Raw genomic sequence first — 27,832 nt, forward strand, 5'->3', positions numbered from 1 at the left:
AACAGATGAGCTGTCTCCTGCGGAAGCAAGGGTGGGAAGGCCCACTGAGACCCTTGTAAGGACACATTGGAGGCTAACACCTGCTCCTCCCCAACCAACCTACAGGCTACTAATGTGGCCTGAAGACATACTAACTTTAAAGAAAGGCAAGCATGCCCAGTGTACTTCATTTTATTCTCCCAAACAATTTCATCCCCGGCAAGGGACAAATTAATAAATTGCTTCCATTTCTCCAAGGTGACTTATCCAGTGCTTTCAGAATAAAAGAGGAAATACGTGATGAACTGTGTTTACTGGGAAATAGCTGTCTCATGGACTTCATCTTCCTCAAATGAATAATGTTTTTTAGAAGACAGTCTTACAAACACTGGTCAATAAAATTTTATTTTGCAACCTCAAAAAGTATTATTTTTCAGTCACATGAACAACACCTCCAATGCGCTATGAATACATTGCCAAATTCTACTTCTGGCAAAACAAACCGTGTAACTTAGCTCTATGCTCAATGAACACAGCATAGGAATTTAAAATTATTAAAGGGTCTGTGCCTACGCTGTTCATCTTCATATCCTTAATACAATGTTTGCGTGCAACGACTGATGAATTATTCTATTAAGGTAATTTCCTTTGAAGAAAACTGAACTCTTTTTTAAAAAAGTTAAGCAAGCTAGGTCTTTTGCAAGATAGAAAGACAAGGGGGAACCACTACTGTTTTATCAGATGAATTTCAAATAGCATCTAGAAGCTCTAACTTTGGTGTTGATTAACTCTCTCAAGCACTCAATATCCGGTGATTTAACTATGCAGTTAACACACTCGAATAAATGGTGGCCATTAGCTTTTGTTGTAGTCACCAAAATAAGGAACATCCGGTTAGAAGCTGAGTAACATGGCCTCCCTGGAGTGGGGTTAAAAGTGCAGGCTTCTGTTGGCATTACCATTCCATTCCTATTTCAACCAGGTTTACGGAATGTTGGTGACCTAAGTCAATGTGCAGGACTTAGAGAAGAATCATAAGCAGCAATGTGAAAAAAGAAAAAAAAAAAAAAAACACGAGAAACCTACGATAGTAGGCTCATTGTGGACATACAAAGGTCACATGGAAGACGTGGGATTAGGTTTAAGATTTTGTAATCAAAGACAAGGTAGAGAAGAGAGTCACATTTTCAAGGCTGGAGGGATAGAGACAGAATGGACTAGACTCTTCTATGTGTGAGTAGATGACTCTATTTGTCTAGGGACTAGAGGGAGAGGTCCCCATAGAAAAGATCATGAAATTCAGTGCAAGGAGTCTTCAATTACTCTATCAGCAAATTAAATTTTCTTTCCAACTATTTCTCCAAAAGCAGACTTAGGAAGCACCTGGCATGCATTCTGCTCAGTCTCTGAAGTTATCAGAGCCACTTCAGACATCGAGACTAAATCATTGGAGATAATTCATGGTGACTAGAGATTTGAATACATTTGTAGAATACATTATTTTAATTTCTCTGAGCATTTTGGAAGATTGAAACTAAAGGAGCTGTAAGAGAGACTGAACAAAAAATTAAAACCCAACTCTTTATTTTCACTTAAGAATATAGTAGCAATAATTATTTTTGCTCAAAGTAAACACTGATATTTTCAATTTTTCCAAAAAGCATAAGCCAAAATCTCAACAAATTTTTTTTAGTTGAATGCTCTGGATTATTTCCAAGAATAACTTTCAACTAATGTCGGCAAAATATTTTCATTAAGCCATCTTATAATAGAATATCTTCTATTCTGCTTCTGCTAGTTCTAGTTCAATTGCCACTTCCAGAAAATATATGTTAACTCTGACCATTCCACAAAAAATGTTAGGTTGGGTGACCACTTAAAAAAAAATAGCAAAGTGTCCACAACATGGTCACATTGTTATAAGAAAAGGAGTAACATTGAGTACTGGTGAAGATTCCGGACGAGAACAAGCCTTGGGGGCTTAGCATGATCTATTATGTCAACGGTCACTTGAGATTCCCATTGTATATAGTCTACAGCAACCATGAGTATGGTCCACCTTACAGAAGCAGCTACACAGCTACATAATACATGACAGACAGAGAACGGAGAGGACTCATCCATGTGACATGGGAGACAATTAGCATACACAGAAGTCAGGCAATGATGTCCGAGCTTTAGTTTCCAGAAAATCCTCCACTCACAGAAGACATGAAAAATAGAACAATAAGACATTCTACTTTACCTACTGCAGTATCATTTTAGTATCTGAACAATGAAAAAGTGTTCTCGTTTAATTTAAAGGAATCTAAAAGGCAAAAACGTGTTAACTTTCAAGTAGTTTAAAAATGTATAGCTATTTGAAAAAAATAAATTAAATGTTCATCACACATCTTTAAAATTTTCAGGCAATCCTGTCACAAGGTTATAAGGGAGTATGTTCCTTCTGCTTAATTAAGCCTCATATTTTAATGCAATTACAGCCTTTAAAAATCATTTAGAAAAGTTAATGGGTATATATACTACTGCATTCAAAGAGCCTTTTATCTTAATTGGCCTATCAGTCTTTTCATTGATGGAAAAGACTTTGTGCTTACAATTCTCAAGAACTAGAATTTGAAATAAATACCTGCATCTGGTGCCTGAATTCTTAGACTAAATTCTGTCATGTAACCTCTTGATGAATTAGCGTAACCTCCACTTAGTCCTTGACTTAACATGATGAGGTAGCTGCTTCTCATGGAATATTATAGCTCAAACAAGAAAGCAGCTAATAGCAATTCTTTCTGAAAAGGATTTCCCATAGTTTCAATTGAAATTAGTTCCACAAGGACAAGAAAGATCTTTCTCTATACTCATCGCAGCAATACTTAAAGAAACATAACTAATTTATAAATTTTTAGAGTTAGCAGAACCTGGAAAAGCTGTTGCTGCTGTTGATGCATAACACACTGCTATTATTGGTCTTTTTATATAAATATAAATATATATATATATACAGATATATAATTTGAATTTTTTGAAACTTTAGCTGTGCTGTCAACTTTGGAAAAAAGTATCCCCGTTTACTGTGTTGAGTTGGCACTGTACAGAAATTAACAGCCATATTGGTCTAGAAATGTTGAACTTAAGTTTTTTCCATTTGTACAGGAGTAACACACTGTATTAAATATGTAAGGTCTTATCTACGTGGGTTTGATTACAAAAACTAATAAAGTATTCTCTAAATTTAAAAAAAAATTTTAGAGTTAGAAAAGTGACTTTGGTAAATTTAAATATTTTCATAAAGAATTTAATTCTGCCATGAAACTTTCAATTTTACCCACATTTTCAAGTAGTTGACTCTAACCAGAGTTTACTTTAACTTCAATGCTAAGAAACATGAAGCAAAAGCTAAATTATCAAGTAGTTATGACATAAATTAGATCAAACTTTAACATCTTTTAATTTGATAGCACAACTGTTACATACACACCTCTCAATGGTTGTTCAAGACAAGGAAGATTTTCACCAGGTCTCATCAGGAAACACTGATAATAAAACTAGGACGGCAGGATTTCATAGGATAGGACCACAATATACCCACTGCCCCAACATAAATTACTTTTAAAGTTGTGTTTTAAAATGTGGGCATGCTTGAGCAAGTGCTCTTCATTCATTGCATTCTTGCATAAAATGATTCTTTCATACATGGAAAATTAGAAGGCTGAATGAATGAGAAGTCACAGCAAAGGTATCTCTTAACTCATGATAAATGGAAACCATCAACTCTAGATTCGGATGACTGAGCCATAGAGCTATGAAAAATGCGTATTCTTTAACTGGACTTTCAAAAAGTCTTGGAATCCCTGGATGCTTTTTGTATATTTAAATCATTTTCAGCCTCATTGATGCCTATGGTCTTCCACTTACCCCACTCCTGGGATTCATCACTCTATATCATACAGCAATCAAGATTAGAGCTCAAACAGGCAGCATCCCATAGCCCCTTATCAGAAGCTCAGGACACATGAGCTGCTCTGTGATTTGTTGATGGAGGATTTTCTGAGAACTTAAAACTCACCCACAGATGTGCATGGGAACCCACCCTTGTTTGCCTTAAAGTCAGATGTCATGTTTCAATCTACTTGACTCTTTCAAATCAAGGCTTTATTGTGCATATAGTTTCACAGACTCCCCCCCCCCAGAATTTGAGATTATTATCAAATGGATTGTAATAGTCTGTGTGTCCTGGTGTGTTTCTTTCCTTACTTCTGTACTGGTAAGTTGTCTCCCATGTTTACTTTTATGAGAGCTTTCTGTTATCTGTCTATTCTGTAAGCCTGTAGTTGTTTTTCTAGAACTTTTATCTAGTTCAGTCAGGAAGGTGGGTGTTCACTTAGCAGCTATTTGGAGACTTGTGTCACTGTACACAATACTGGGTACAATGTTAGTTGATAAACACAGGAGATAGATAAATAGGTACCATTCTGGGAAGGCATAGACTGACTTCTTTCTGTGCTTCTATCTGTCTTTCCTCCCCTTTTCTTTTTTCTTAGAGAAAAAAAAAGGGATGTGATATCTTCTAACCATGTTTCTTCCTCCACCAGTGTTTAGTTCAACGACCCAATCAACGTGCTTCTAGTGTCTCTTCATTTCCCACGTGGTCTTCATAATTTAAGACTGACAAAGTATGCATTTTTATGCTATAAGCAGTATCCTTAGGTGTTCAATGAATGATCACTGAGCAGCAAGGAAGAATAATAAAAATGTATTATTGCCTGGTCAAGCGCTACCCTAATTATGAAAAAACTAAACGAAAATGGAACCAGTTGAATTTTAAATATAAACTGCATAAATCACATCAGAAATATTAACTATTCCCCCATAGGCTTGTAATAGTTCAAATTGTCTTTCCATTGATCTTGCTTTACTTTTGCTCTAACTTAAGCATGCTCAAGGAGGTTGAGGGACCGCGTCAGAGCCTGAGTTTTGAAAGCTGTGATTATTTGCTTGCTTAAAAGTTTTGATAGAAGCAGAAACTCCCAAAGTATTGAAATCCATCTAGTTCTACAGAGCTTGCACTGCTAAAAAATGTTTCATTTTTCCCTAGTAATACTATTTCTATCTCATCATCAACAGAAGAATCCATTAGCTTCATTATTAATTTATAGTTCACTTCATTTTTGGAAGGCCCTTGTTTGTCGCACTGAGATCAGCTCTCTCACTGTGTATGTTCCATAAAATATAATCAATCTCTATTATGGTCATGAAAATGGTATTTGTCACTTTGCTGAGAAAAAAAATCAATATATCATCCAAGGCTGAACAGGCATTTAATGCAATGAATTGAAGACTATTAGAGAAATTTAGCTTGCCAAGAGTTTAGGACAAACTAATCGAAATCCAGAAAATTCAGTGAAGGGTTTGCTGATGAAATACACAGATATGCCATAAAAATTAATACTGAGGCATTAGAATAACCTGTCATTTCTAATCCTGACAAGAAAATGGATTTAGACAGTTAAATCTCTAAGGGTCACCATTTAAAATTGAAAAAAAAAAGTGAAATCCACATATTGTACACCATTTTCACGAACAATGCTGATAAATAATAAAAAGCTTCATTTCAGTTTTCTATAAAAATTTATTGGACAGAGAAATAATTTTAAAATTGCCAAACGTGAAGCGTTATTGCCTAGAGGCGTATTGTCATGTAGAAAGTTCTTGGCTCTGGGAGCTGGAAAGGTGGATCAGTCAGTTAAATGTTTGTTATACAAAAATGAAGAGCCAAGATTGAAAACCATAGCCCAGGTAAGGGGTTGAGTGTGATAACACTTGCCTGAAATCCCAAGAGGTAGGCGAGCAGAGACAGGCAGACCCTGGGAGCTCACTGGTCAGTCAGTCTAGCCTGCTTGACATATTCTAAGCTAGTTAGAGATGCTATCTCAAAGAAACAAACAAAAATGTAGTAGATGTAAGGTGGAAATTGTCCTTTGGAGTCTACAAGGACATACATGCAAGCAAACACAGGCTAACACATCCATATATACAAAATCAATCAATGACTTAATTATGTTTTCTGATTTTTGAGAAATTATACATTATAGGTCAAAAATGACCTTAGAAACTTGGAGATTCTCAGGCACACTAGACCCACTCTCTATCTGGACATAGCCTTGACTTTATCCTTTGGGCTTCGACTTAATTACCTTTAGCAAAGATGACGTTGGTACCCACTTCTCTTAGAAATCTTGTTTACAGACTAACTCTTGTAACCAGAAGACTACAAGACTGTACAAGAGGATTGGTCTTAAGTTAAAAATCCACCATTTTTTAAAAACAGTTACTGATTAATTCTTGTCTTTCATGGTTACTTTAGAAACGAGGTATATTATTTGGCCGTTAGATCAGCTGCTCAGAGGTTTAAATCAAGTGTGATCTCTCCTGACTCTTTGCTTGATACCACCTATCAAGTTCTTTTACTTACTACTTATAAACAAGCTAGGTTCCTCATAGTCTTTGCTGAGAAAATCCGTCCTTATTAATCTAAATAAGGGGTTAGGGTGTGCTGAATATCATCTTGTTGATTTAGACAAAGTGTTCTAATAGCTAATATTACATTAAAATACATAAATAGTAGGGGGTTAAGCCTAAAGGAATGATCTGGTTAAGCTAGGCACCCATCATGGACTCAGTTATTTATATATGTCACACCCTAGAGAACAGTGCTTCTCAACCTTCCTAACACTGGGACCCTCTAACACAGTTCCTCGTGTTGTGGTGATCCCCAATTATCAAATTTTGTGTTATTACTTCATAACTGTAACTTTGATACTGTTGTGAATTGTAATTTAAGTGCCTATGTTTTCCAATGGTCTTAGGGGACCTCTGTAAAAAGGTCATTCAACCCTCAAAGGGGTCATAACGCATAGGTTGAGAACCTCTGCATTGTAAGTTTTTCAATTCCCAAATAAACACCCCTGTTCCCAAATTAATTAACTCTGCTTTTAATCTTATTGTAATTAGTTACTTCATTTGATCTTCTAAATAGCACCCGCTCCTACAGGAGACAATTAAGGCATAGTAAGAAAGGCATTACATCTTGGCTAATATAATGAAAAACAATATAGAATTCAAATCCTATATATTTTAATGAATTTGCATTGAGATTTTAATTTGGGATTAGAAAGCATACACAAGAACATAATGGCACAATTAAAATAGACTTTCCTCAAATAGAAAATGGACATGAAATTGCTACTATTAATTAGCACTCTTTAGGTACCTTTATAAAAACTTCTTTTCAGTTTCGTTAACTAGAAAATTCTGTTGTTTAAACAACACATGGTCAGGCTGAGTTTCAGTAATAGGAAATGATTTTCAAATGCATGACTAACCTATGGCGACACTCTGCAAGCCCTATATTCTTTTCTCTAACCCATGCAATCTTTCTTAGGGACTTATAACGTGGTGTGAGAGGCAGCAGGGCAGAAAGTTTTCTGAATAATTTATATCTACCCTCATGGAAAGAGAACTTCCCCCAAATTCAAATGATAAAATAGAAAATGCTGTATAAATGGTATTTTTATAAAAACCTGCACACTTGGCTTACGGAAATGACGTAATAGACCTGTGACAAATTAAAATTTTAAATATTTTTTCCTCCATTTCACTGCAGCAGCTTAGCTAACTCTTATTCAACTGTGGTACTGGTAGGTGTCACAAAGAGTGACCATTCCTGATTAATATTGATCTCACCTATTCCCCTGCAGCAAGGACCTCACAGTGTGAAGAAAGATTAAGGAGATTCTGGAGATTCTAACGGAGGAATTCAAGCAACAGCCATTTTGGTGAAAATGGTCCTTTTAGACAGCTAACTGTGCATTGGGGGAAACAGTCGAATCAGGTCTTTGAAGAATATTGTATTATAGATAGACGATGTACCAAGCTTTTTTAATGACCACAGAAATTTTCTTCTAAGGTAACAGAGCATGGTCATTCATTTTTACCTGTGGATGCTCATTTCATTTTATGCCTTTCTCAATTACAAAACAAATGAGTGACTCACGGAAATCACTCCGCAGATGGCAACTATGAACACGGAGGAAGATCTTTCCTCTGTAGCCTTCATGTGCATCTCATTTCTTATAACCAGAATTTCATAACCCCTTCGTTAATTACTGGCACATTCAGAAAATGCTTCTGCTGAAAGTTTAACTAGAAATTTGTTCCAGAATTATGAAGTCGCTTTCATTTATTACGTCATGGAAAAAAGACAGATGTAGCTAAATAAATTTCTTTATATTGAACACTATGGAGAGTTACAGGAGCTCATCCCCCAAATATGTGTCCTTTATTGTAAATCTTGGAGTGGCAATAAGTATACATATATAGTAAAAAATTTCTAGCTTCCAATGAACTTATTCAAAAAGCTTTACTGACTACTTATTCTATATCTGCCACTATAGTAGATGGTAGGGATTTAGATAATGACCCATGACCCTCTTCTTCAGGTCAGTGTAGTCTAGCTGCTAAGTCAAATTGAAAAGCAAAACACCAGTACCTTGGGATTAAAAAAAGCTATTAGAGCATCATTTAAGTTCATAAATAGCTGCCAAACCTAGAAGGGTATTTACACCATAGCAGGCTCTCGATAAATACTAGTTGACTGGCTGAACAAGCGAATGGATTGGGAACACAATGGAGCAACTTCTACATCAGCAGTAATATCTATGAAGGGTACTAGAGTGATGGGCAAGGAAGCATGTCTGACTTTACTAACAATAGTTGTCTCCGGAATAATCAGACGTCATTCAGTGGGGAGGGGGGAGGGGGGAGAAGGAAGAAGGGATTGGGTAGAAGGCGGAGAAAGAAAAAGACAGAAAGTAGAAAGAACACTCGGGTTGTCCACCTGTGATTATATGATTACCAGATCTAATTTTTTTTCTACATGGCTGGAAATCTCAATCTGAATTTGGAGGAAAAACAGGTATTTTTATGCATATTTCACTGAAGCTCGGAGATGAAAGTGGTGTATTTGGATTTAAGTGGCTGATGGCAGAAGAGGACCAGTGACTTCAGCATCCCCCACACTGTGTCACATCCCACAGAACATATTAAGGGAAAGTCTTTTTATACTCAAAGGCAGACCAGCAAATTTCAATGGCAACAAATTAAAGGTTTGACTTCAGAGGACAACAGAACAGAAACTCAAGGAGCACCCATATCTCTCCCCAGAGGTCAGCCCTCTTTATCCCACACCGACTGAATACAATGAGAAATGATAGAGGGTTGAAGATCCTCTGGTTAAAACCCTATTCAAAGTCTGAACTTTCTGAGAATTCATTTACTATAAAAGCTCAGGAAAACGAAGCCAGAGACTCTTGGTTTGCTTCACCGGTGTTGCCTTACACAAGGAAGAATCTAGAAAAAAAATAAAGAAAAAGGAAGGAAGAAAGGAAGGAATGAAGGACAAAGAAAAAGAAAGAAAGAAAGAAAGAGAGAAAGAAAGAAAGAAAGAAAGGAAGGAAGGAAGGAAGGAAGGAAGAAAGGAAAGAAAGAAAGAAAGAAAGGAAGGAAGGAAGGAAGGAAGAAAGAAAGGAAGGAAGGAAGGAAGAAAGGAAAGGAAGGAAGGAAGGAAGGAAGGAAGGAAGAAAGAAAGAAAGAAAGAAAGAAAGAAAGAAAGAAAGAAAGAAAGAAAGAAAGGAAAGAAAGTAAGAAAGGCTGAAAAGTTGATTCCTGTCTAAACACTTGCTTTCTTTTAAAGCTGCCTTGGAATGAATTAAGTCATTCTACCTATACCTCTGAGACTAAAGCAGGGAAACACAGAGTAAGCCTTGAGCACCGAGTCTCTGCTTATCATGTCCTTTGCCTTGCTCCTCTAGTGTGTTTGTGTTTTGTCCCATTGCCTTCTTGCTGTACTTCTGGGTGAGCATCCTACTATTCGTAAACTGATTAAGCTCTACTTCTGATCCAAATCTACTCAATGAGGCTGAGAAAGATGGTGTCCATCAGAGTTATGACTTTAGGTCTTAGTGCGGCACTGTCCTGCTTCTAGGGAATGCCACCATTTGCCTCTCCTCAGCTCCCTGTTCTGTCCTGTTCCTCCTCAAAGCAAATGCTACATGCATATGTGTGGTATTCTTGTTGGGGATATGGTAGCCATCTTGCCTCCTACAGCCTGAGGATCAATGAGCCCTTGAAGTAGATACGTGATCCAATTTACCCATTGTAATTTAGCTTCTCTCCTCCCTCTTGGAAGAGGGAGATATTCTCATTTTCTTCAGAAGACCCTCCTCTACCTCTAAGTAGCTATGTAGGTAATGTGTGTCTCTTCTCCTCCCATTTCCTTACAAGTACCTCTCTCTAGAGAAGCCTCACTTTCTTAAATGTCTTCCTTTGGTCTTAGCATCCCTTGTAGTTACCACACCCTCTCCTTCCTTTACTCCAGCATCAGACCAGAAGAAACTGTAAACTGTTTGCCATTGCTGATTTAGCTTCCTCAAGTCATGCCAAAATCCCGTCCCTTCCACTTATTCACTCATTCGGAGAGAACCACAAACGTCCTCAATTCTCACCAAAGCCTGATGTTACTTCCGCCTGTCTTCCCACTACTTGTAACCCTACTGAACCTTGATACCAGGGTCCCACTCAGCATAACGGCCATTTTGTTTGGTTTCTACGTCATAACTTTTGTCTGAGTCTCTTTTGCTTCATTCCATACCCACTGACATGTTCTTCCGTTCTATTGATCGCTTAAAACTGACAAGGTACCAAAGTTCCAACTGCGTGATGGTACACTTCCTCTTGTCCTTTCATGGTTTTAGACTATGGGTCAAGGGGCACGTGGTTGGTGCCCTGCAAGCGCCAAGCCTTCTACCTAGTAAAGAGTTGCAAAGAAGGAAATGAGAAAGAAAAGGCCACAAGCTGATAACAGTTTTAGGGCAAGGTGCTAATGCTCCGCTGTAAATGCTGACATAAATTAAGAAGCACATTTCAAGAAAACTGGTCTTTAAAATTTAGCTCTACTTCTGATCCAAATCTACTCAATGAAGCTGAGAAAAATGGCGTCCACCACAAGTTATGGCCTTTCAAATTTAGATAAAGCCTAAAGACTGAGTAAGTGTCTAATGTTCCTAATCAGGTACTTACATCAACTTCTAAGTAGCTTAAAGTTTAGTAGATAGGTCCATAATAATAAATAATTCAAAAGTTTCGCATTTCTTATTCAGCTTACATTTTCTAGAACTCCATGAAAAATAATCACAAGTGTTGTAGTTTTGGGGTGTGTGTGTGTGTGTGTGTGTGTGTGTGTGTGTGTGTGTGTGTGTGTTTTGAAAAAACTGCTGAGAGTTAAGAACGGAAAAAAACGTGTTTCAGAAAGTTCAATTTTACATAAAAATATGGAGCAGAATGGATAGGTGGGATGTGTGACAAGAAAGTCACAGCCCAAGGAACTGTGTGAGGCTCTGATTTGGATTCTGAGGCTGTTCGTGAATTGCTGCCTGAATTTTTTAATAAGGGAGTGGCACAGTCAGTTCTGAAGTCAGCAAATCTGGCTCTGAGGATTGCATTAAATTTTATAGTTGAGGGGAAAAAAAGATGAGAAAGTAAGCAGGTTTGGGTGAGAAAAATGTCAGAGCTGTCTGGTGAAAAGGAACATTGAGTTTGCCAGCCACACCGCACAGTATTCTAGCCTCAAGTTCTTTTTGTATACCAAAGCGTATGGTTTATTAATATGACAATGACACTTAGTTCAAATGATTGGGGATATATGACTGACTCTCCTTTACTCATTTGTACCTAAGGGCAGAGTTTTCTTGTTATAATTCATATATGTTTTGTATCTCTCTCTCCCTCCCCCACCGTGTGTGTGTGTGTGTGTGTGTATTTGTGTGTGTATATATATTTGTGTGTGTGTATTTGTGTGTGTGTATTTGTGTGGGTGTATTTGTGTGTGTATATTTATGTGTATATTTGTATGAGTGTGTGTATTTGTGTGTGTGTATGTGTGTGTGTGAGTGCATTTTACATTGACCCATATCATGCCACTTAGTATTGAAATTCAGAATTTAACTTGAAACCCACGACAGTGATGAAACTTTCTTTTAAAGGCAATGCTGTTTTAACAGTGGTGACCTTTCTTTATAGATGAAGAGCAGCTGACATAGTTTATCAGCACCATCCCATGTATAACTCTCTTCATGTGAAATATGTGGCCTTCTGAGTGGGGATGGAGTATGTGTCAAACCGAACTACTGACATCTAGCATCTACCCAGCCCCCCATTTGGCGAGTGGAAAGTCTTGCTACCTTCACACGTCAGCTGGCATTTCCTGCAGTGTTGGTGTTTATGAGTGATTCCTCCATTCTGTGGGGATCCACCCATGCCTCCTTTGCTGATGTGTAACTAGCTTCAGTGGCTCGTGTGGGCAGGTGGTAAATGTGCTCTCTTTTCTTTCTGGACTCTCTGACTTGTGGCTTGCAGTGTGAACTTAGGGCTTTATTTCCCGACGTTCTTATTTATATTCTTTTTCCTCCTTCTTTTTCCTTTTAAATCTCTCAGCTACAGTGCTTAGAATGGAACCCAAGATGTTTTGAATAGTCAATCACTGAACTGCATTTTTCTCAGGCCCCTGCAATTTTTTTTTTCAAAGAAGGGAGATTCAAATTATCTTATTTACTAACTCATTTTCTTTGTATGAAAGCTCTCCTTTCTTGGTTTCCATATTTTCAATGGAGTCTATGTGAGCTTGTGGTTTTAAGCTCCATGCTAGTTACAGTTCCATTTACTATTTAGGCAATACCTGTCATACTAACTACTGATGGTTGGTCAAAGACGAAGAGATAAAAATAACCAGTAGACACTGAGTGCTTGAAAGGAGAAAGCTGATGTTATCTAGCATATCATAGGTGGTAATCACGTTACCTACAAATAGGTAAAGTTGGCATTCTGCCATACTAACTCTCAGCTGTTGTACAGAAGATGATGTATAGATGCAAGAAAATAAGAACAATTCCATAGGCGCAGCCACTGTGCTGGGAGACTGTCTTAGGGGCTGGGCTAGGGGCCCGGGGAGATAGGCTTGAAGAACCCATGGGCAGTCATCAACAACTTACTAATTTTTTCATTAATGTCAATCTTTTGCTGAAGCATTTCCTGACTTCAACCACCCAAGTGTGTCACTTCCACACTCAGAGAGACAGTTAATCCTTTTATTATAGCAATTGCTATGAGCACTGCCCTTCCTCACCAAGCACTCATTTACTTTGGTGAAGTCAACTGTTCACAGTTGTATCTCAGAGACTTTAAGGCCCACCCACTATGGAACCTAATGTAGACTGAGTGTCCCATAATCACATGTCACATGATCAGAATATTGCTGTGTACACTCAGTTTGAAGCACAGATTAGATCTCACAATAGAGCAGTCCTTAAGAAAAATAATGTGTATCAATTTCAAGGTCCTAAAATGGCCAATGTAATGACCATCAAGGGTTCCATTATAAGGACAAGCTAAAGTCCTCATATACCTTTGGGCATCTTTTTTCCCTTCTCTGACTATGGAGGAAGCTCTACACTGACATGGATGTGACCCATGAAGCATAATGAAGGGTCTAAACACTCTGATCAACTGCCTCTTTCTTGAAGCTCAACTAAGACCTAGAATAGCCTTGGGATGGGAGACTGATACAAGTCTTTATAGTGCTCACAAAGGAGAGGCAAGGGCAGTGGGAGGGGAAGGGGCAGGGACAGAGGCATGGGCAGGGACAAAGACAAAGAAACATTACCACAACTTCTAGACTTGGTCAACATAGCAAGAGTAAAATAAACAAACAAACAAAAAATAGGACTATGAAAGGCTCTCAAAGCCAGCATTGATACCACTGACACGACATTACAGAAATCAGTGGTATGCTCAGAAGAGTGAGCAAGGTCAAAGGAAACTAAGCTTTATCTTGGAATCTAGGCCATGCTGCTGCTGCTGGATAAACACGGGACTTTGACTCATCCTTTACTTCTCATCACTTTCTGTACATAATTCTATTAGGTGGAAGAAATGTTGGTGCCCACCTTAGTACCTCCACACCCTCCGTACCTCAGGAGAAATGGTTTCCTAGTTACTTGAGCATTACTTTAAGATTTGTTTAAAGGGATGGGAGAAAGGGAAGAGAAGCTAAGGTGTCTCGTTCAGTCCAGTAAGCCACAGTGGGAAAGGATCTCTCCCATCTGTAGACACAACCTATAATGTTTGCTTTCCTTTCTCTGTTGTCCCTTTCTTTGAATTTCTTGAACCTCCCAAAATGCAATGGGATAGAATGTTAATGAATCCACCTAACAGTGATCCTGTCACCCTGAGTGGAGAGGAACAATACCTTCAGTACAGTGGTATCTCTATTTTCTCAAGGGAACTCATTTAGCAGGGACTTTGCTCTTTGGTTGTGAGAGTTGTGTGACAGTGGGCTTTAATAACAGGCACATCCTGGACAAAATGAATTTAAGTCTTTTGAGTATATTGTGAAGACATTCTATTTAATTTTGGATAAATAAAAAAGAAGTATGAAGAATGACTTCTAACTGTATTTCCCACTTGGGTGTAAACCAAGTACTACATTCTGCCTCTGCTCTAAATATTTAGAGGTCTACTTGGTATATATAGAGGTCTATTTGGTATATATAGAGGTCTACTTGGTGTATATATAGAGGTCTACTTGGTATATATAGAGGTCTATTTGGTGTATATATAGAGGTCTGTTTGGTATATACAGAGGTCTACTTGGTGTATATAGAGGTCTATTTGGTATATAAAGAGGTCTATTTGGTATATATAGAGGTCTACTTGGTGTATATATAGAGGTCTACTTGGTATATATAGAGGTCTATTTGGTATATATAGAGGTCTATTTGGTATATATAGAGGTCTACTTGGTGTATATATAGAGGTCTACTTGGTATATATAGAGGTCTATTTGGTGTATATATAGAGGTCTGTTTGGTATATATAGAGGTCTACTTGGTATATATAGAGGTCTATTTGGTGTATATATAGAAGTCTATTTGGTATATATAGAGGTATACTTGGTATATTATAGAGGTCTATTTGGTATCACCCCTCAAGAGTGATAGAGCTAGATCTTGAGGCAGATCTCAGCTTCCTAGGAACTGCCGCATTGATCTCTATAGCGGCTATATGAGTTCCACCAGCAATGAACGAATGAGTGCTCCCCACATCCCCGCCACTACGGACTGTCATTTGTGCTATTGATCTCTACCGTTCTGACCTGTATAAGATACAGTTTGCTCAACTACAGAACAGACAATAATACAGAAGTAGTCTTGATTTGCATTTCTCTGACGGCTAAGGATGTTGAGCATCCCTTTAATTTGTTTTTCCTTAGCCATTTCTGTGTCATCTTTCGAGAGCTCTCTGCCTAATTCTATAGGTGATTTCTTTTTAATTAGGCTACTTCTTGATATTTAAGTTTTTTCCCTTATATATTTTAGATACAAACCCTCTATCAGATATGTAATTGGTAAAGATCTTTTCCCATTGAGTAAGGAGATGGGAAAGATGGGGGAAGGAAAACATAATTAAAATATAGTATATGATATGACTTTTTAGAAGTTAAAAGAAAAACACATTACATATATAATGTATATATGCTCTTATTCAATTCTAAAAGAAATGTTTTTGTGTGTGTCTATCGTTTTAGTTTTCTAGTAATGTCATATTCTGTTTGAAGAATGTATCAATTCATAGTGAATTAATAAGCAAAAAGCAATAAATCAAGGGTGAAAGTCCTTCCTAGGAATCCCAACCAGAAAGGCCAGTTTGGTGCTGAGTGACTGGATGCGTTGAGACTTAAATGTTCAGTGACCTCAACCCTTCAATACGCAGAATATTATCTGTACAGCAGAATCCTTGGGACATACTTACTAAGCACTGGTCTGAGTTTCTTCAATCTCACAACAAACAATGACACAAATGTCAGAGGTTGGATTAGGAACTTAGACAACTTGTACAAACTGGGGTCTATTTAGTGCTGGGTTAAAAAAAACTCAAATAAAGCCATTACTACCCCTACCATTATTATTGTTATATAACAATGATTATTATAAGTGTCTCATGTATACTTGGTGCCCAGTAGACATCAACATTCATCTTTTCTCATTTGTGTTGAAAATAGCATGCCTTGTGGCCTTAATGCGAACTTTAGAGTGACCCGAACTGGATGTCATACGTGGACAGGTAATGCACAATGCTTTGGACCCTGCTGAAGTCCATCTGCCAGCAACCAGCCATTGTCCTGTCGACCTCTGAGAATATTCTCCTCTTGGAGGTCTGTGCATGAAGTAAAAGAATTCCAAGGTAGCTATTGGCAGCTATGTTATAGGATAATCTATTCCCCAGAAAAGATACTCTAGTCAATGGCGGTAGGTGTCATTCAAAGAGGGATAATCTTATATAAAATAGAGGCTTATATTTACCTTATAGCAAATAAACTGCATCTCTAAGCCTTTCGTTAGAACAAAACTATTTAAGAAGGTAATTGATAAGGAAAAGCATTCCTCCTTCCCCCTGAGAAAGTGTCCTCCTGTGTAGTCCTGACAGGACTGTAACTCACTTTGTAGACCAGGTTGGTCTTGAACTCGAAGAGACCCACATACCTCTGCCTCCTGAGTGCTGAGATGAAAAGCAGGAGCCCTCTTTAGACAGGCTGGGAACAAGGCTCTACCAGTTTGCTGTTTACAAAATGTAGTAATCTGACACATTCTTGGAAAGTGGGGGAGGGCCCATTTAATTCCCACCCCAGGACCAACAAGGCAGCTAGGAAACGTTAGATAGGGTTATCTCCCCTTAAAATCTCCCCATTACCTGGAAGGGCTTTTCTGTGACATCTTGTAGCAAAGCTGCCAATGGCTACCCCAGAATCCCTTCATTTAGTGCACGACATCCAAGAAAAATTACAGAGCTATTGAAATATGAACTTCTAGAATACAAACCTTTGTGAAAACAATGCAATGGGAAAGTGTAATGGAATATATGGATAGGATATGGGTAGGAAAAAAAAAACATGACTCACCAAACAAGAAGAATAATATTGGAAAAACTGTTCAAAGTGCCATAGCTTGTGTCTAAGGCATAACAAGATTCAGAAACCCACAGTTACAAATAAAAGGGGGCTTTAAAAAAATGGAAAAGCTGACAGACATTCCTAAATGGCCCCAGGCTTAGAGAGAAGATGCCTTTGAGAATGTCGGGCAAACCCCACAGAGAACCCCAGCAGGCACCTTTGCAGCTGAACTAACCTCACCTCTTGGCCCAGTTAACCACCCGGACTCTGGGGACCTCTCCAGAACTCGGGCAGCATAATTCACAGTTCACAGTTAGCATAATTTCTCCAGCTGCTGCCTGTGCTGGAAATCTCCTCAATTCAGTATTTGATCCCTGATAAGAGGTCAGTGACCTTCCTAAGGGCAGTACGGCAAATGTTTCCCATCATCTACAACTTCATGTGGATGAAATGCAGGTTCTAACTTGAAAGGACCCTGCCAGCAAAGAGGGACAGAGAGACAGGGCACCGGGCACTGTGACTGAGTAAGATGAGGCCGCACCTGCTCACTGGAAGATGCCAATGCTCGTGGCAAGCCATGCCTTTTCACGATTCCCCTGGAAGATTAGCCAGCATGCTTTGAATAATAATGTGCGGTGTTGAGAAAATGTGAATGTGGGTTATACACGCGTGTGCGGGCACACAGGAAATGGTAGCTACCTGAAAGGTGACTGCTGGTGTTTTCTCATCTTTTACCATACACTAAGCATTGTTCTTAGTTTCACTGTACCATTTAATTTCTTTTGCCATGGTATCGGGGTGAGGCTGAACAGCCTCATAGGTAAAGAAGCAGGTTTAGAAACTTAAGGGCGGGTATTCAAACACTTAAATTAATTCTAGTTTAACCAGTACATGTGTGCACTAACATGAACTGCAATGTTCCCTTTGAATTACATACATACACATATAGATACAGACACAGGTGTGTGCATATACACACAGAGACACACACTGGATTACGCGCACGCACGCGCGCACACACACACACACACACACACACACACACACACACACACACGTGCGCACGCGCTAAACATTCCAGACCCAAACCAAGGAAACCAGAACCCCCCCATTCCAAGTTTTCATTCTTCTAGTTTAACAAAATCTATGTGAACAGAATTTGAACCAGGAAATAAAAGGTAACAGTTAATCTTCCAGAGGGAGGGTGGGGAGTTAAAAGAAAATAGAATCTTAAAGTGTAGAGCGTTTGTCAAAGTTAGAGACAAGGAACCAAGAAGTTTCCGTACCTCTAAACTGCTGAGGACAAAGCCGCAGCCTCCTAAAGCCCAGAAGAACTGATCGCAGTTCAATCCGATTTTGCAAATTCACTGAAAACTCATTTATACGTTATGAGGATGATCACCCATAATCTCTGGGTAGGAAAAGGGCTTCAGATCAGTGACCGTCATTTACGAGGATTCCCTGTTGCCAATTCGCGTGTCACAACTCCGTGTTTCTTTAGTCTGTATTTTCCAAACTTGAATAAAGTGCCAAGAGCATGATCCAGGCATAAATCTGGGCATAAATCTGCTTGGTGGACCACAGGAGGCACCCAGCAAAGGTCTATCAGAGTCCAGAGGGGAGAAGACGGCAAGCCCCATCTCAAACACCAACTTTACTCAAAGAGAATCATATTGAAATGTTTCTTAAGCAATGAAAGCCAAGTGATAAAACTAAACGGCAAAAATGTGTATTGCTGAAATAAAATCCGAACTTCAAATTTAAAGTATCCTGCATCGGAGTGGCACCTCCAAGTACTGAGGTCTCCCTCCCCTGCCTTTCTCATTACTCGAGGAAAGATATCAACAAGGAGGTATGCTGGTGGATACCTCACGTTAGCTCATATTTGACCTGCATGGTGGGCCGCTGGGATTAACAGTTAATAAAGGACCAAATCAAGGTGGACGGTTTGTTATTTCTATGCAACATTAGATAGCAGTGGTACATCTTTTTAGCTTCAAATTCATTAACAGCCTAGTGGGTCCTTAGGAACCACAGCAGTTACAGGACACTGCCTTTCTTCCCTTAGTCCTTCTCACAACAGGTATACTGTGTTGCATTTGACTCAACTATTTGATCCCAAGACAAAGACCTTTTTTCTAGCTTTTTTTTTATTCTACAGACTACAATTTAAAAGAAAAAAAGAAAACTTTTTGGAAGATTGCCCCCCATGTTCTACTATCCCCAACCTTGGCCTCACATATAACTATCCTGTCAAAGTATTTTGAAAGCCAAAACACAAACGTAAGGCCTCTTCTTGATCATAGAAAATGAAGCCATCCAGAGCTCTAGAGTGCAGCCGAGCTGCCCCTATCCACCATCTGAGTGGATCAACTTCTGAGCTATCTCCAAGGTGATGCTGCCCTAGGCAAGCAGAGAAGTAACTCTCAACTATCTTTTAACTTATTCATCCTGACCCTTACTTTGGAAAATAAAGGGGTTTCCAACATTCCCTGTGGGCCCTACAGAACATTTATAAATAGAAAATCTTGGTCAACCTTGACCAACTGGCTAGAGGAACTGTCCCACTATTAAGGCAGAAGGTGCCACATATCTTCTGACCAGATTCTAGGCACAGTCATAGTGTGGGCATTCAGGGGCTTTCAATTGCTTTATAAAACTTCTGAAAACGGCTCTGTTGTTTTCCTGTCACATTATTTATCAAATTTATTAAAATTTGACCTAGTCTGAAAAGAAATAATGTACAGGATACAGAACAAATCACCCGTCAGACTCCAAGGTAAGACAGCACTTGTTTGCATGCTACCACCAGCTCTGTGAAACATAGAAAAATGAAATCTCAATAGCTGAGTCTTTGCACACCAGCTGAGGACCTTTGGATTTACGCATAGTAAGAAATGGTCTCATCCCTCTCATCTGCCATATCTCAGAGCCTCAATCCTCCCATCAGTGTGTCAATATTATACTCATTTCTCCCAGGTGACTTGTACATAAAGATCTAACCATCTTTAAAAATATAATAAGCACAAATGCAAATGGATGTTATTTTATCTACATTTATCCATGGGGGAACTTCCCTCAATCTTCAGATAGAAAAGCTTTCTAGCGCCCACAAGCTCCTATTTGCATGACCTTTAGCCCAGCTGAGTGAAAGGTCACATGGTCCAAGATTAGCATGTGATATGCTTTGTGATGCTTGCTTGCTCAAGCTGGCTTCATCTGCCATGGAAGGTGGCTCCTAATTACAACTTAAGAAATCATAATCGACTCAACAGAACACAGCCTCACTCTCACAGATCAAACACCACTATACATATGCTAAGAGAATGCTTACCCAACACATTTAGTTTCTAATAATATCATAAAAACACTTTGCAATTCTTCCAGTATATTCCATTCAGCCAGTGTGGAGAAGGAAGTAGCCCAATTTCATGATGTGTGGAAGGGGGCACCCATTTGAGTTGACAAAAAATCCACCACAGTAACCCTCAAAAGTGAAATTTTTGTATCCTGTAATCAGGAGTTGCTGGGCATTTGATTAAATACCCCAGGCGTTTGATCCCCAGATTACTGCCATTTCTCCCCCTGATGGAAAAGCCAGAAAAATTAAACCCAAACGGCAAAGAAACAAAATGTGTATTTTAATACAGCAATGCTTTTTACCTGCCATCCTGCTGTGAATGAAATGGGCCGAGCTCTCAAAATGTTTGTCAGCTTAACTCGCAGTTGGTGGCACTATGAAAATGTAGCCAGGCAGCCTTATTGCTGCTCCTGTCCTTTAGCTGCCAACTGAAATACAATGGGAGTGTCAACGAGAAACAGAAGGGGGTGGGGAGGAGTCTAGAAAAACCCCCAAAGGATGACGAGACACAAGCAAATAAGACGTTTCTAAGTCAAAGACATTGCGATCTGCCATGTTGGCGTCTCAGACAGCTTGCACACACTAAAGATAAGGGTGCCGCAATGAAATGCCACTCCCCGCCCCCAAATCACTTAGGACATATGCACCTTGAAAACCCCATCGTTCTTGCTTAACCTAGAACGAAAATGGCTGCCTCGTACTGGTTCGATATAGAGAGCAAATATTCAGTATCTTACAAGAGACTCCAATTTTGGGATCTTGACAGGTAGGAAAAATATGTTTCCATTTTGGGCTATACGGCGTGCATGCCAAATGGAGAGAGAGAGATACTAGCACATTCTGAAAGGTGTGCACAGGTAGCGGGGACTGTACCCACACCTAGCCCCTGCATCTCCTCGTCCTTGATTGGCGGTTGTACCTTTTAGTCTCCTTGTTAACACACTCCAGTGTGACGACAGTGTATATGCGGCTATCACTCATCACAAGGTCTCTATTTCTGGTTTTAACATCAGAGCACCCAAAAGGATGCTGCTGCCTATGCCTTGCTCACTTTGAAGAACTCACACGCCAGTCATTCAACTCAGCAAGAAGTACTAATACGTCCTTTGCCCCAAAGAGGTATAATAGATACCATTTAGTTTATTTTTATACTTCGCATGGTATTCTGAGTTAGACAAGCTAAAGAAGGCGGAAAGGGGTGATGATAATATGATTTCTATATAAACATGATGATCCAGTGGACTAGCTGTAAACATTTCGTAGGAGTCACAGTTCAGACAAGAAACATGAGGCGTGATGGACAGTGAGGACATTGATGCACTTTCGTGGCAAATGACAGAATCTTACCTCATTAAATGGGAAATCCAAAGACGTTCACTTTCAGCTGTGTTTTTTTTGGTTTTTTTTTTTGTTTTCTTTTTAATAATTCTGTGCTCTTCTAGTCGGTGGCCTTGCACAGAATAGTGACATGGGATACAATCAGGGTGGAATACTGTCTAGGTGGTCCAAATTTGACACAAGGTTTGTTCAGCAAATCTTAAAGTTTAGGCTAAGGAAACATATATACATACACACATATACATACATACATATATACCCAATAAATAAATCAAAGCCAAGATCATCACATTCATTATTTTTTCATATTTTGACGTTTTATAATCAATTTCTGATTGCACAAATGAGTATAATTCAAATACATCTCTTAAAATAGCAATTAAAGTAGCAATTTGGCTATTTTCGGCTTTTAAGCCTGATCCCCCTCATGTGTACACGCTACCTTCCTGGACCACCAACCCTGCTCAAATTCTTTATAAAAGAATTCCCTACACCACTTCCCAGGAGAAAGACAACAGCACAGAACCCAGGCCCCAGGCCAGAACACACAGGCACCCTCCAGGGACAGATGAGGTTGTCCTGATCCTGTATGCCGGGAGCTTAATTGCTACAATGTTGCAGTTGTGCAGAAAACAAGTTGCACATTTCTCGTTCTAACTTGCAAAATATGCAGGTGCTGAAAGCAGGCTGTGCTAGGCTGCAGTATCCCCTACTCCTTCTAGTCAGTTCACAATAAATCTCTTACCTTGTCCAGAGAAGGAAGAGCAGCAGGCTCATAATAGGATGAGTGACGGACGCGTAAAATGTTCTCCAGTTGACTTCCCGCGGGATTTATACTTCCCAAACCAGGAACACCTCTGCCTGCGCAGATGGAATGCTAAGCCATGGAGTAAAACAACCAAGAAGTTGAAACAGCTTTGGCTCTTTATTTTTTTTTCCCCTTTCAACTCTCTGATAGCCAGAAGAAACTGTAATGTAAACATACGAGCAAGTGAGTCTACGTCTGAGAGCCGTAGTGCAAATTAGATGGGAAAATACAATTTAAGGATTTAGGTGAGTGACAGATAGGCTTCTATTTATTTTTAAGTGAGACGATATAAATTATGAGATAGAAACTGAAAGATTACTGTATCCAAATCAGGAATTTAATAGGGAGACTTCCATATTATAGGACACAAATATTCCACAAAAATTTCTTTAGCTGAATTTGAACTACAGAAATGGCAAATGTTTGGGTTTCTTTTTTAAACAAAGAATAATTTTTTAAAGCAAATCTAAGAAAACTGATTGAGACCAATATATAAACTCACATGGTCACTGAATTTTCACATTTATTGTTGGGAGAAGTTACTGTATTTTTTTTGGAAGTAAAATATCATGTTGTACTTGCTTCCAATCTAAATTTAGTCTCTGTTCCTGGTGCCATATTTCTTCAAGCATGAGAAGGAAAATCAATGCTCCTACTCACCTTTAGAAGAATTTCACCGCCAAGTCTCCATGGTTCTGTGGGATCCAATAATCCGTGACTCGGCATCGATTTTTCTGTGGCACCTGTAGAAACAGCCTCGCCTTTCTTTCTAACAAAATACAGCGACAAAGACTGTGGAGATCTGAACAAATTAAGCATATAGGCTATTAAGCACAACTTGATCTTCTAAAGAGACACAGTTTATATTTTCTGAGGCTGTTAGTGTTTGCTGGCATTTTTATTTTTTTCTGAACCACTTAACAGCCATTTAAAGATAATGTGAGTTTCTATTTTGAAGAGAATTTGGAGGTAATATTTTTCTTACATTTCTCACAGTTAACTCATATCACCAATAACACCCTCCCCTCCCTGTCAGGAAACAGACAATTGAAAAAAAAGTTCAAGTCTCATTTTTTTTTAAAGATAGCTCCAAAAACAAGTAGTCTTTAATATATGAAAAACTACGATCATGCTTTTAAAATTTAAAGCTTAGAAGCTTAGGGAGGTATGGAGGGTCTGGGAAAGCCTGACTTGGAAGAATGTCAAATCCTAGGAGAGAGTGTCTTGGCATCATGGTGTACTATAAGACTTAAGCTACCAACATCCCCACTTTCTGTAGTGGGTCTAAGTGAAAGAAAGAAAGAAAGAAAGAAAGAAAGAGAGAGAGAGAGAGAGAGAGAGAGAGAGAGAGAGAGAGAGAGAGAGAGAGAGAAAGAAAGAAAGAAAGAAAGAAAGAAAGAAAGAAAGAAAGAAAGAAAGAAAGAGAGGGGGAGGGAGGGAGAGAGAAAGGAAAGAAAGAAGAAAAAGAAAAGAAAGCCAGCCACACCGTCAACAATTGAAGTTTCTAGCATCCTGCACACACCTGATATAAATCTCAGAGGTATCTCAGTCCCCATGGGCAGACAATCTGGGCCACGTCTGAATATGTCCCCTGCAGCCATCCTGAGCTGTCGATACATCGCTTCTTCCGTGACACCATTAGCATGAGTATCTGTAAAATGAAAGCTTGCTGTTCACACTGCTAACGGAGGCACTCCGTCTGCGTTTGCTACCCCCAATAAAATGTAAGTAGGAGAACGCAGGCAGGTTGCTTCTCGTGGGGTAGGCGACATCTTAGTTAAAAGTGACATGACCAGGCTTAAAAAGTGACTCTGACAGGTTCAGTGTTCAGACCTGACAGATATAAGCCTGCAAGAACCTCCCTGCCACATATGGTTAAGCTCATGAGAAAACTTTGATTTACTGGTCCCTTGATTAGCGTTTGCAGCACTCGGTGCTACCCCCTTTCAAGTTCATTATCAATTATGCCACGCATCCCATTATTGTCAATTTAGGATCCATTTTACTAGAATGCAGTCATTTCAACCATTCATCAAACCTGTGCATAATGTTCAGTTAAAGGATTAGATCAATCCACACTCCAGTTCTCAAGGGAGAAGTTCCATTGTTTATCAGGCCATGTCTACACTGGCTGAGCAAAGCGCTCTGTTCAGAAGGAGAAGCGCCTTTGGCAGCTAGAGTCCACATAGCTGACCCATGGATGGTCGCGAGGCGCTCCTGCACCTAATTACCCAAGTGTAACGGCATCACTAAGCATCACTAGAAGGTAATCCATGACAACGACAATAACAACAACAACAACAATAAAACCATCTCATGATTGTTGTTCTAACACATTTACGGCGAATTTATCTAGAATGCAGTTCAAGGAGCTAGAAGAACGTGTGTACATCTGGCACAAGTGATGGCTACCAATGTGGAACTATGTGATGGCTCACAATCTACAGTTAGGATTAAGTTCAAAACCATGCCTCTTCATTTACACAGAAAAAAATCTTCACAAAAGACAGTTTTGTTCTTAGAAAAAAAAGAAGGAAGGAAGGAAAGAAGGAAGGAAGGAAAGAAGGAAGGAAGGAAAGAAGGAAGGATGGGAGGGAGGGAGGGAGGGACAAAGGTAACCAATAATTTGGGGTCAATACTTACACTCAGATGACTTGCATTGCCATGACTCAGTACCAAGTCTGGGTGGATTCTATTCTAGTAACAGAGTGGCCTAGAATTGTCCTGAGTACTAGGATTCTTTCAACCAAATTTAAGAATAGAAAAAGCTTTAGCAGAAATGTTCTGCTGATAGCTATAAAATTATAGGCTTTCCCTTTCAACCACCCAAACATGCTCCACCCTGTGAAATAACAGATAGAACGCTAATCACCTTTGGAATTTTGCCAGCCTTTCCCATTGATGGACTGGGAGAGTTGGGCCCAAATGTCTTAAAGGCATAAAACCTACCTAACCCCATGAAAGCCCTCTCAGGCCTTCCCAGCATCCAATCTGACTCTTTAGAGAAAACACAAATGAAGGCTTAGCCATGTGGGAATCAATCATATCTATAAGATATCAGATGTTACTGTATCTTCCTCAGAGGAGTTATCAAGAGAGATACTCCATCTTGGCTTCTTAATCTCTTGGCCTTTGCAATATGTCCTACTTTCTTAAATGTCAAGACTCCAGATTTCTTGTGTATGTGGGTTTGTGTGTGTGTGAGTGTATGTGGGTGTGCTCACCCATGTGTGTGAATGTGTAGAAGTTAGAGGTTAACATTAAGTATCTTTCTTAATCACTGTCCACCTTATATTTTTTTTTAGAGAGGGTCTCTCACTTTACCCAGAGCTTACTAATTGAACTAGCTAGCTGACCTGAAATCTCAGAGACCCTTCTATGTCTGTCTCTCCAACACTGGGATTAACAGGCTCATATTCCACACCAGCTTTCTCTGTGTGCTCTGGGGATCTGAACTTGGGTCTTCATGCTTACCCGAACATTTTATTGACTGAATAATTGGCCCTAGATCAAGATTCAAGCTTTCAAAATAAAGCTTTGCTCCCTCGGTTTCAGTTTGAAAATCATGCGATTTATACATTACGTTAAACTCCCTTTGTCTAGGTGCAAAATTATAATTTACCACAGTGGCATCCAGTGTACTGCTCCCTTCGCTTTTCCCTTTCAACTCCAGTGAGAGAAAGCCAGAGCTCTAGAGCAGTGGTTCTCTACCTTCCTAATGCTGTGACCTTGTAATATGGGATCCTTATGTTGTGACCCTTCCACCCCCCTAGACACCAACAAATTATTTCATTGGTGTTTCATAACTGTAATTTTTCTACTGTCATAATTCATACTGTAAATATCCAATATCTGATATGCACCCCTGCAGGGTCAGGATGCACAGGTTGAGAACTACCGGTCTAGACTAGCTAAAGGTAGTCATAATCAACTGATGTTCATCTAATAGGAATTACATTTGGTATCTTCTATATAAAGCCCTGAGAGCTTCTAAATACATAAACCTCTATCACTGCCAGCCTCTTCTCTGCATCCTCTGAGCTGACCATGAGGATGGCAGGAAAGCAAACAGCATCCAGTGCGCTTAACTCCATCATAGGCACTAGTCTAAATCTGCCTACCTGAACCCTATGACAGCACAGCAGCCTTGTAGAACGGAGACACTCACCATCGGTATGGGACAGAATCACAGACACAGCACGTCATTTGTCTGGGGTCGCATAGTGTCCAGGTGGTGGAGCTGGGATTTTAATACAGGCAGCCCGGCTCCCTGTAGTTTTTCTGTGCACGCTGCCCAGACATGTGCCTATCTGAAGCATGTGCCTATCATGAAGATCTTTAAGTTCTGGATTCCCAGAGACTTAAACAAAAAGGTGATTTCTTCGGACTGGCTTTTTCTTTCTATCAGAATGGAACCAATTAGATTGGAAATAAACTTGATGCTGTGATCTGCTCTGACCCCTTTTTTTTTTGTCTATTTCTCATTCACACAAAAATGGCTATCTAGAACCTTTGAGAAGACCATTGACCTAAGTGTCACCTATGAAATCAGTCCCGATAAGGTCACATCCCTAGCCCTGTCTTTTGCAAGTCAGATGTGTTATTTTATTTCTTCAAGAATTGGCTTCCTTGTCTACAAAATAGGAATAAAAAGTAACTAAACTGTGAATGAATCTATGGTAAAGGCTTAACTCAGTGCAGTGCACATTGGAGAGAACTTAGATTACACGCGCGAGCCTCTAGCTGTCATCAGACACTAACAACCAAAAGCCATCCTTTGGGTAAGAAAGCAGTATGTATTTTAGAAAAGGTAGATGTGGACATGGAATTTTTCCAGCCCAGGAACAACACAGCTTTGAAATTGTATAGTCACCTATAGCCACACATGACGTCATTCTATCCATAGCTATATATGACGTCATTCTGCTTCATTTTACAGGAACATAGGGGTATCATGGAACCTGTCAGAATCACCTAAGGATGTTAGCCAGTTATCTCATAAGTGAGAAGAAGCTGGGCCTATGTGGGAAGGGAAGGTTTGAGATGCTGTGACAAGATGACTGGCTTAATCGTGTCCTTAAAACATAGGCCAGATTTCAACACATAGTCAGACACGTCCAGTTGGTCTGGGTAGTGGTGACACGATTTTAACAACTATTCAATTTGAGAGTAGGAAACTCTGTGTTCCTCAAACCTGTTTTTACTTGACCAGCTTTCCTTTCTGAAACCCTAAGTCAGTAGTTCTCAACCTTCATAATGCTGTGACCCTTTAATACAGTTCCTCATGTTG

At 39.3% G+C, this 27,832-nt stretch overlaps 1 long non-coding RNA gene across 24 annotated transcripts in view; it reads right to left on the minus strand.

The window, feature by feature from the left end:
• LOC102548260 (uncharacterized) overlaps nt 1-27,832 on the minus strand; it is a 93,390-nt gene that overhangs the window by 40,526 nt on the left and 25,032 nt on the right. For 9 of the 24 annotated variants that reach the window (XR_010053214.1, XR_010053226.1, XR_010053222.1 and 6 more), the window contains 5 exons: nt 24,065-24,193; nt 23,203-23,344; nt 22,480-22,702; nt 21,744-21,945; nt 20,699-20,824 (listed from right to left, as the gene is read on the minus strand). This is a non-coding gene — a long non-coding RNA (uncharacterized LOC102548260). The remainder of the gene's footprint in view (nt 1-20,698; nt 20,825-21,743; nt 21,946-22,479; nt 22,703-23,202; nt 23,345-24,064; nt 24,194-27,832) is intronic. The other 15 variants (XR_010053218.1, XR_010053221.1, XR_010053215.1 and 12 more) reach the window with 5 other exon arrangements.

This window comes from Rattus norvegicus, chromosome 7, assembly GCF_036323735.1.
Source record: "Rattus norvegicus strain BN/NHsdMcwi chromosome 7, GRCr8, whole genome shotgun sequence".
Lineage (NCBI taxonomy): Eukaryota > Metazoa > Chordata > Mammalia > Rodentia > Muridae > Rattus > Rattus norvegicus.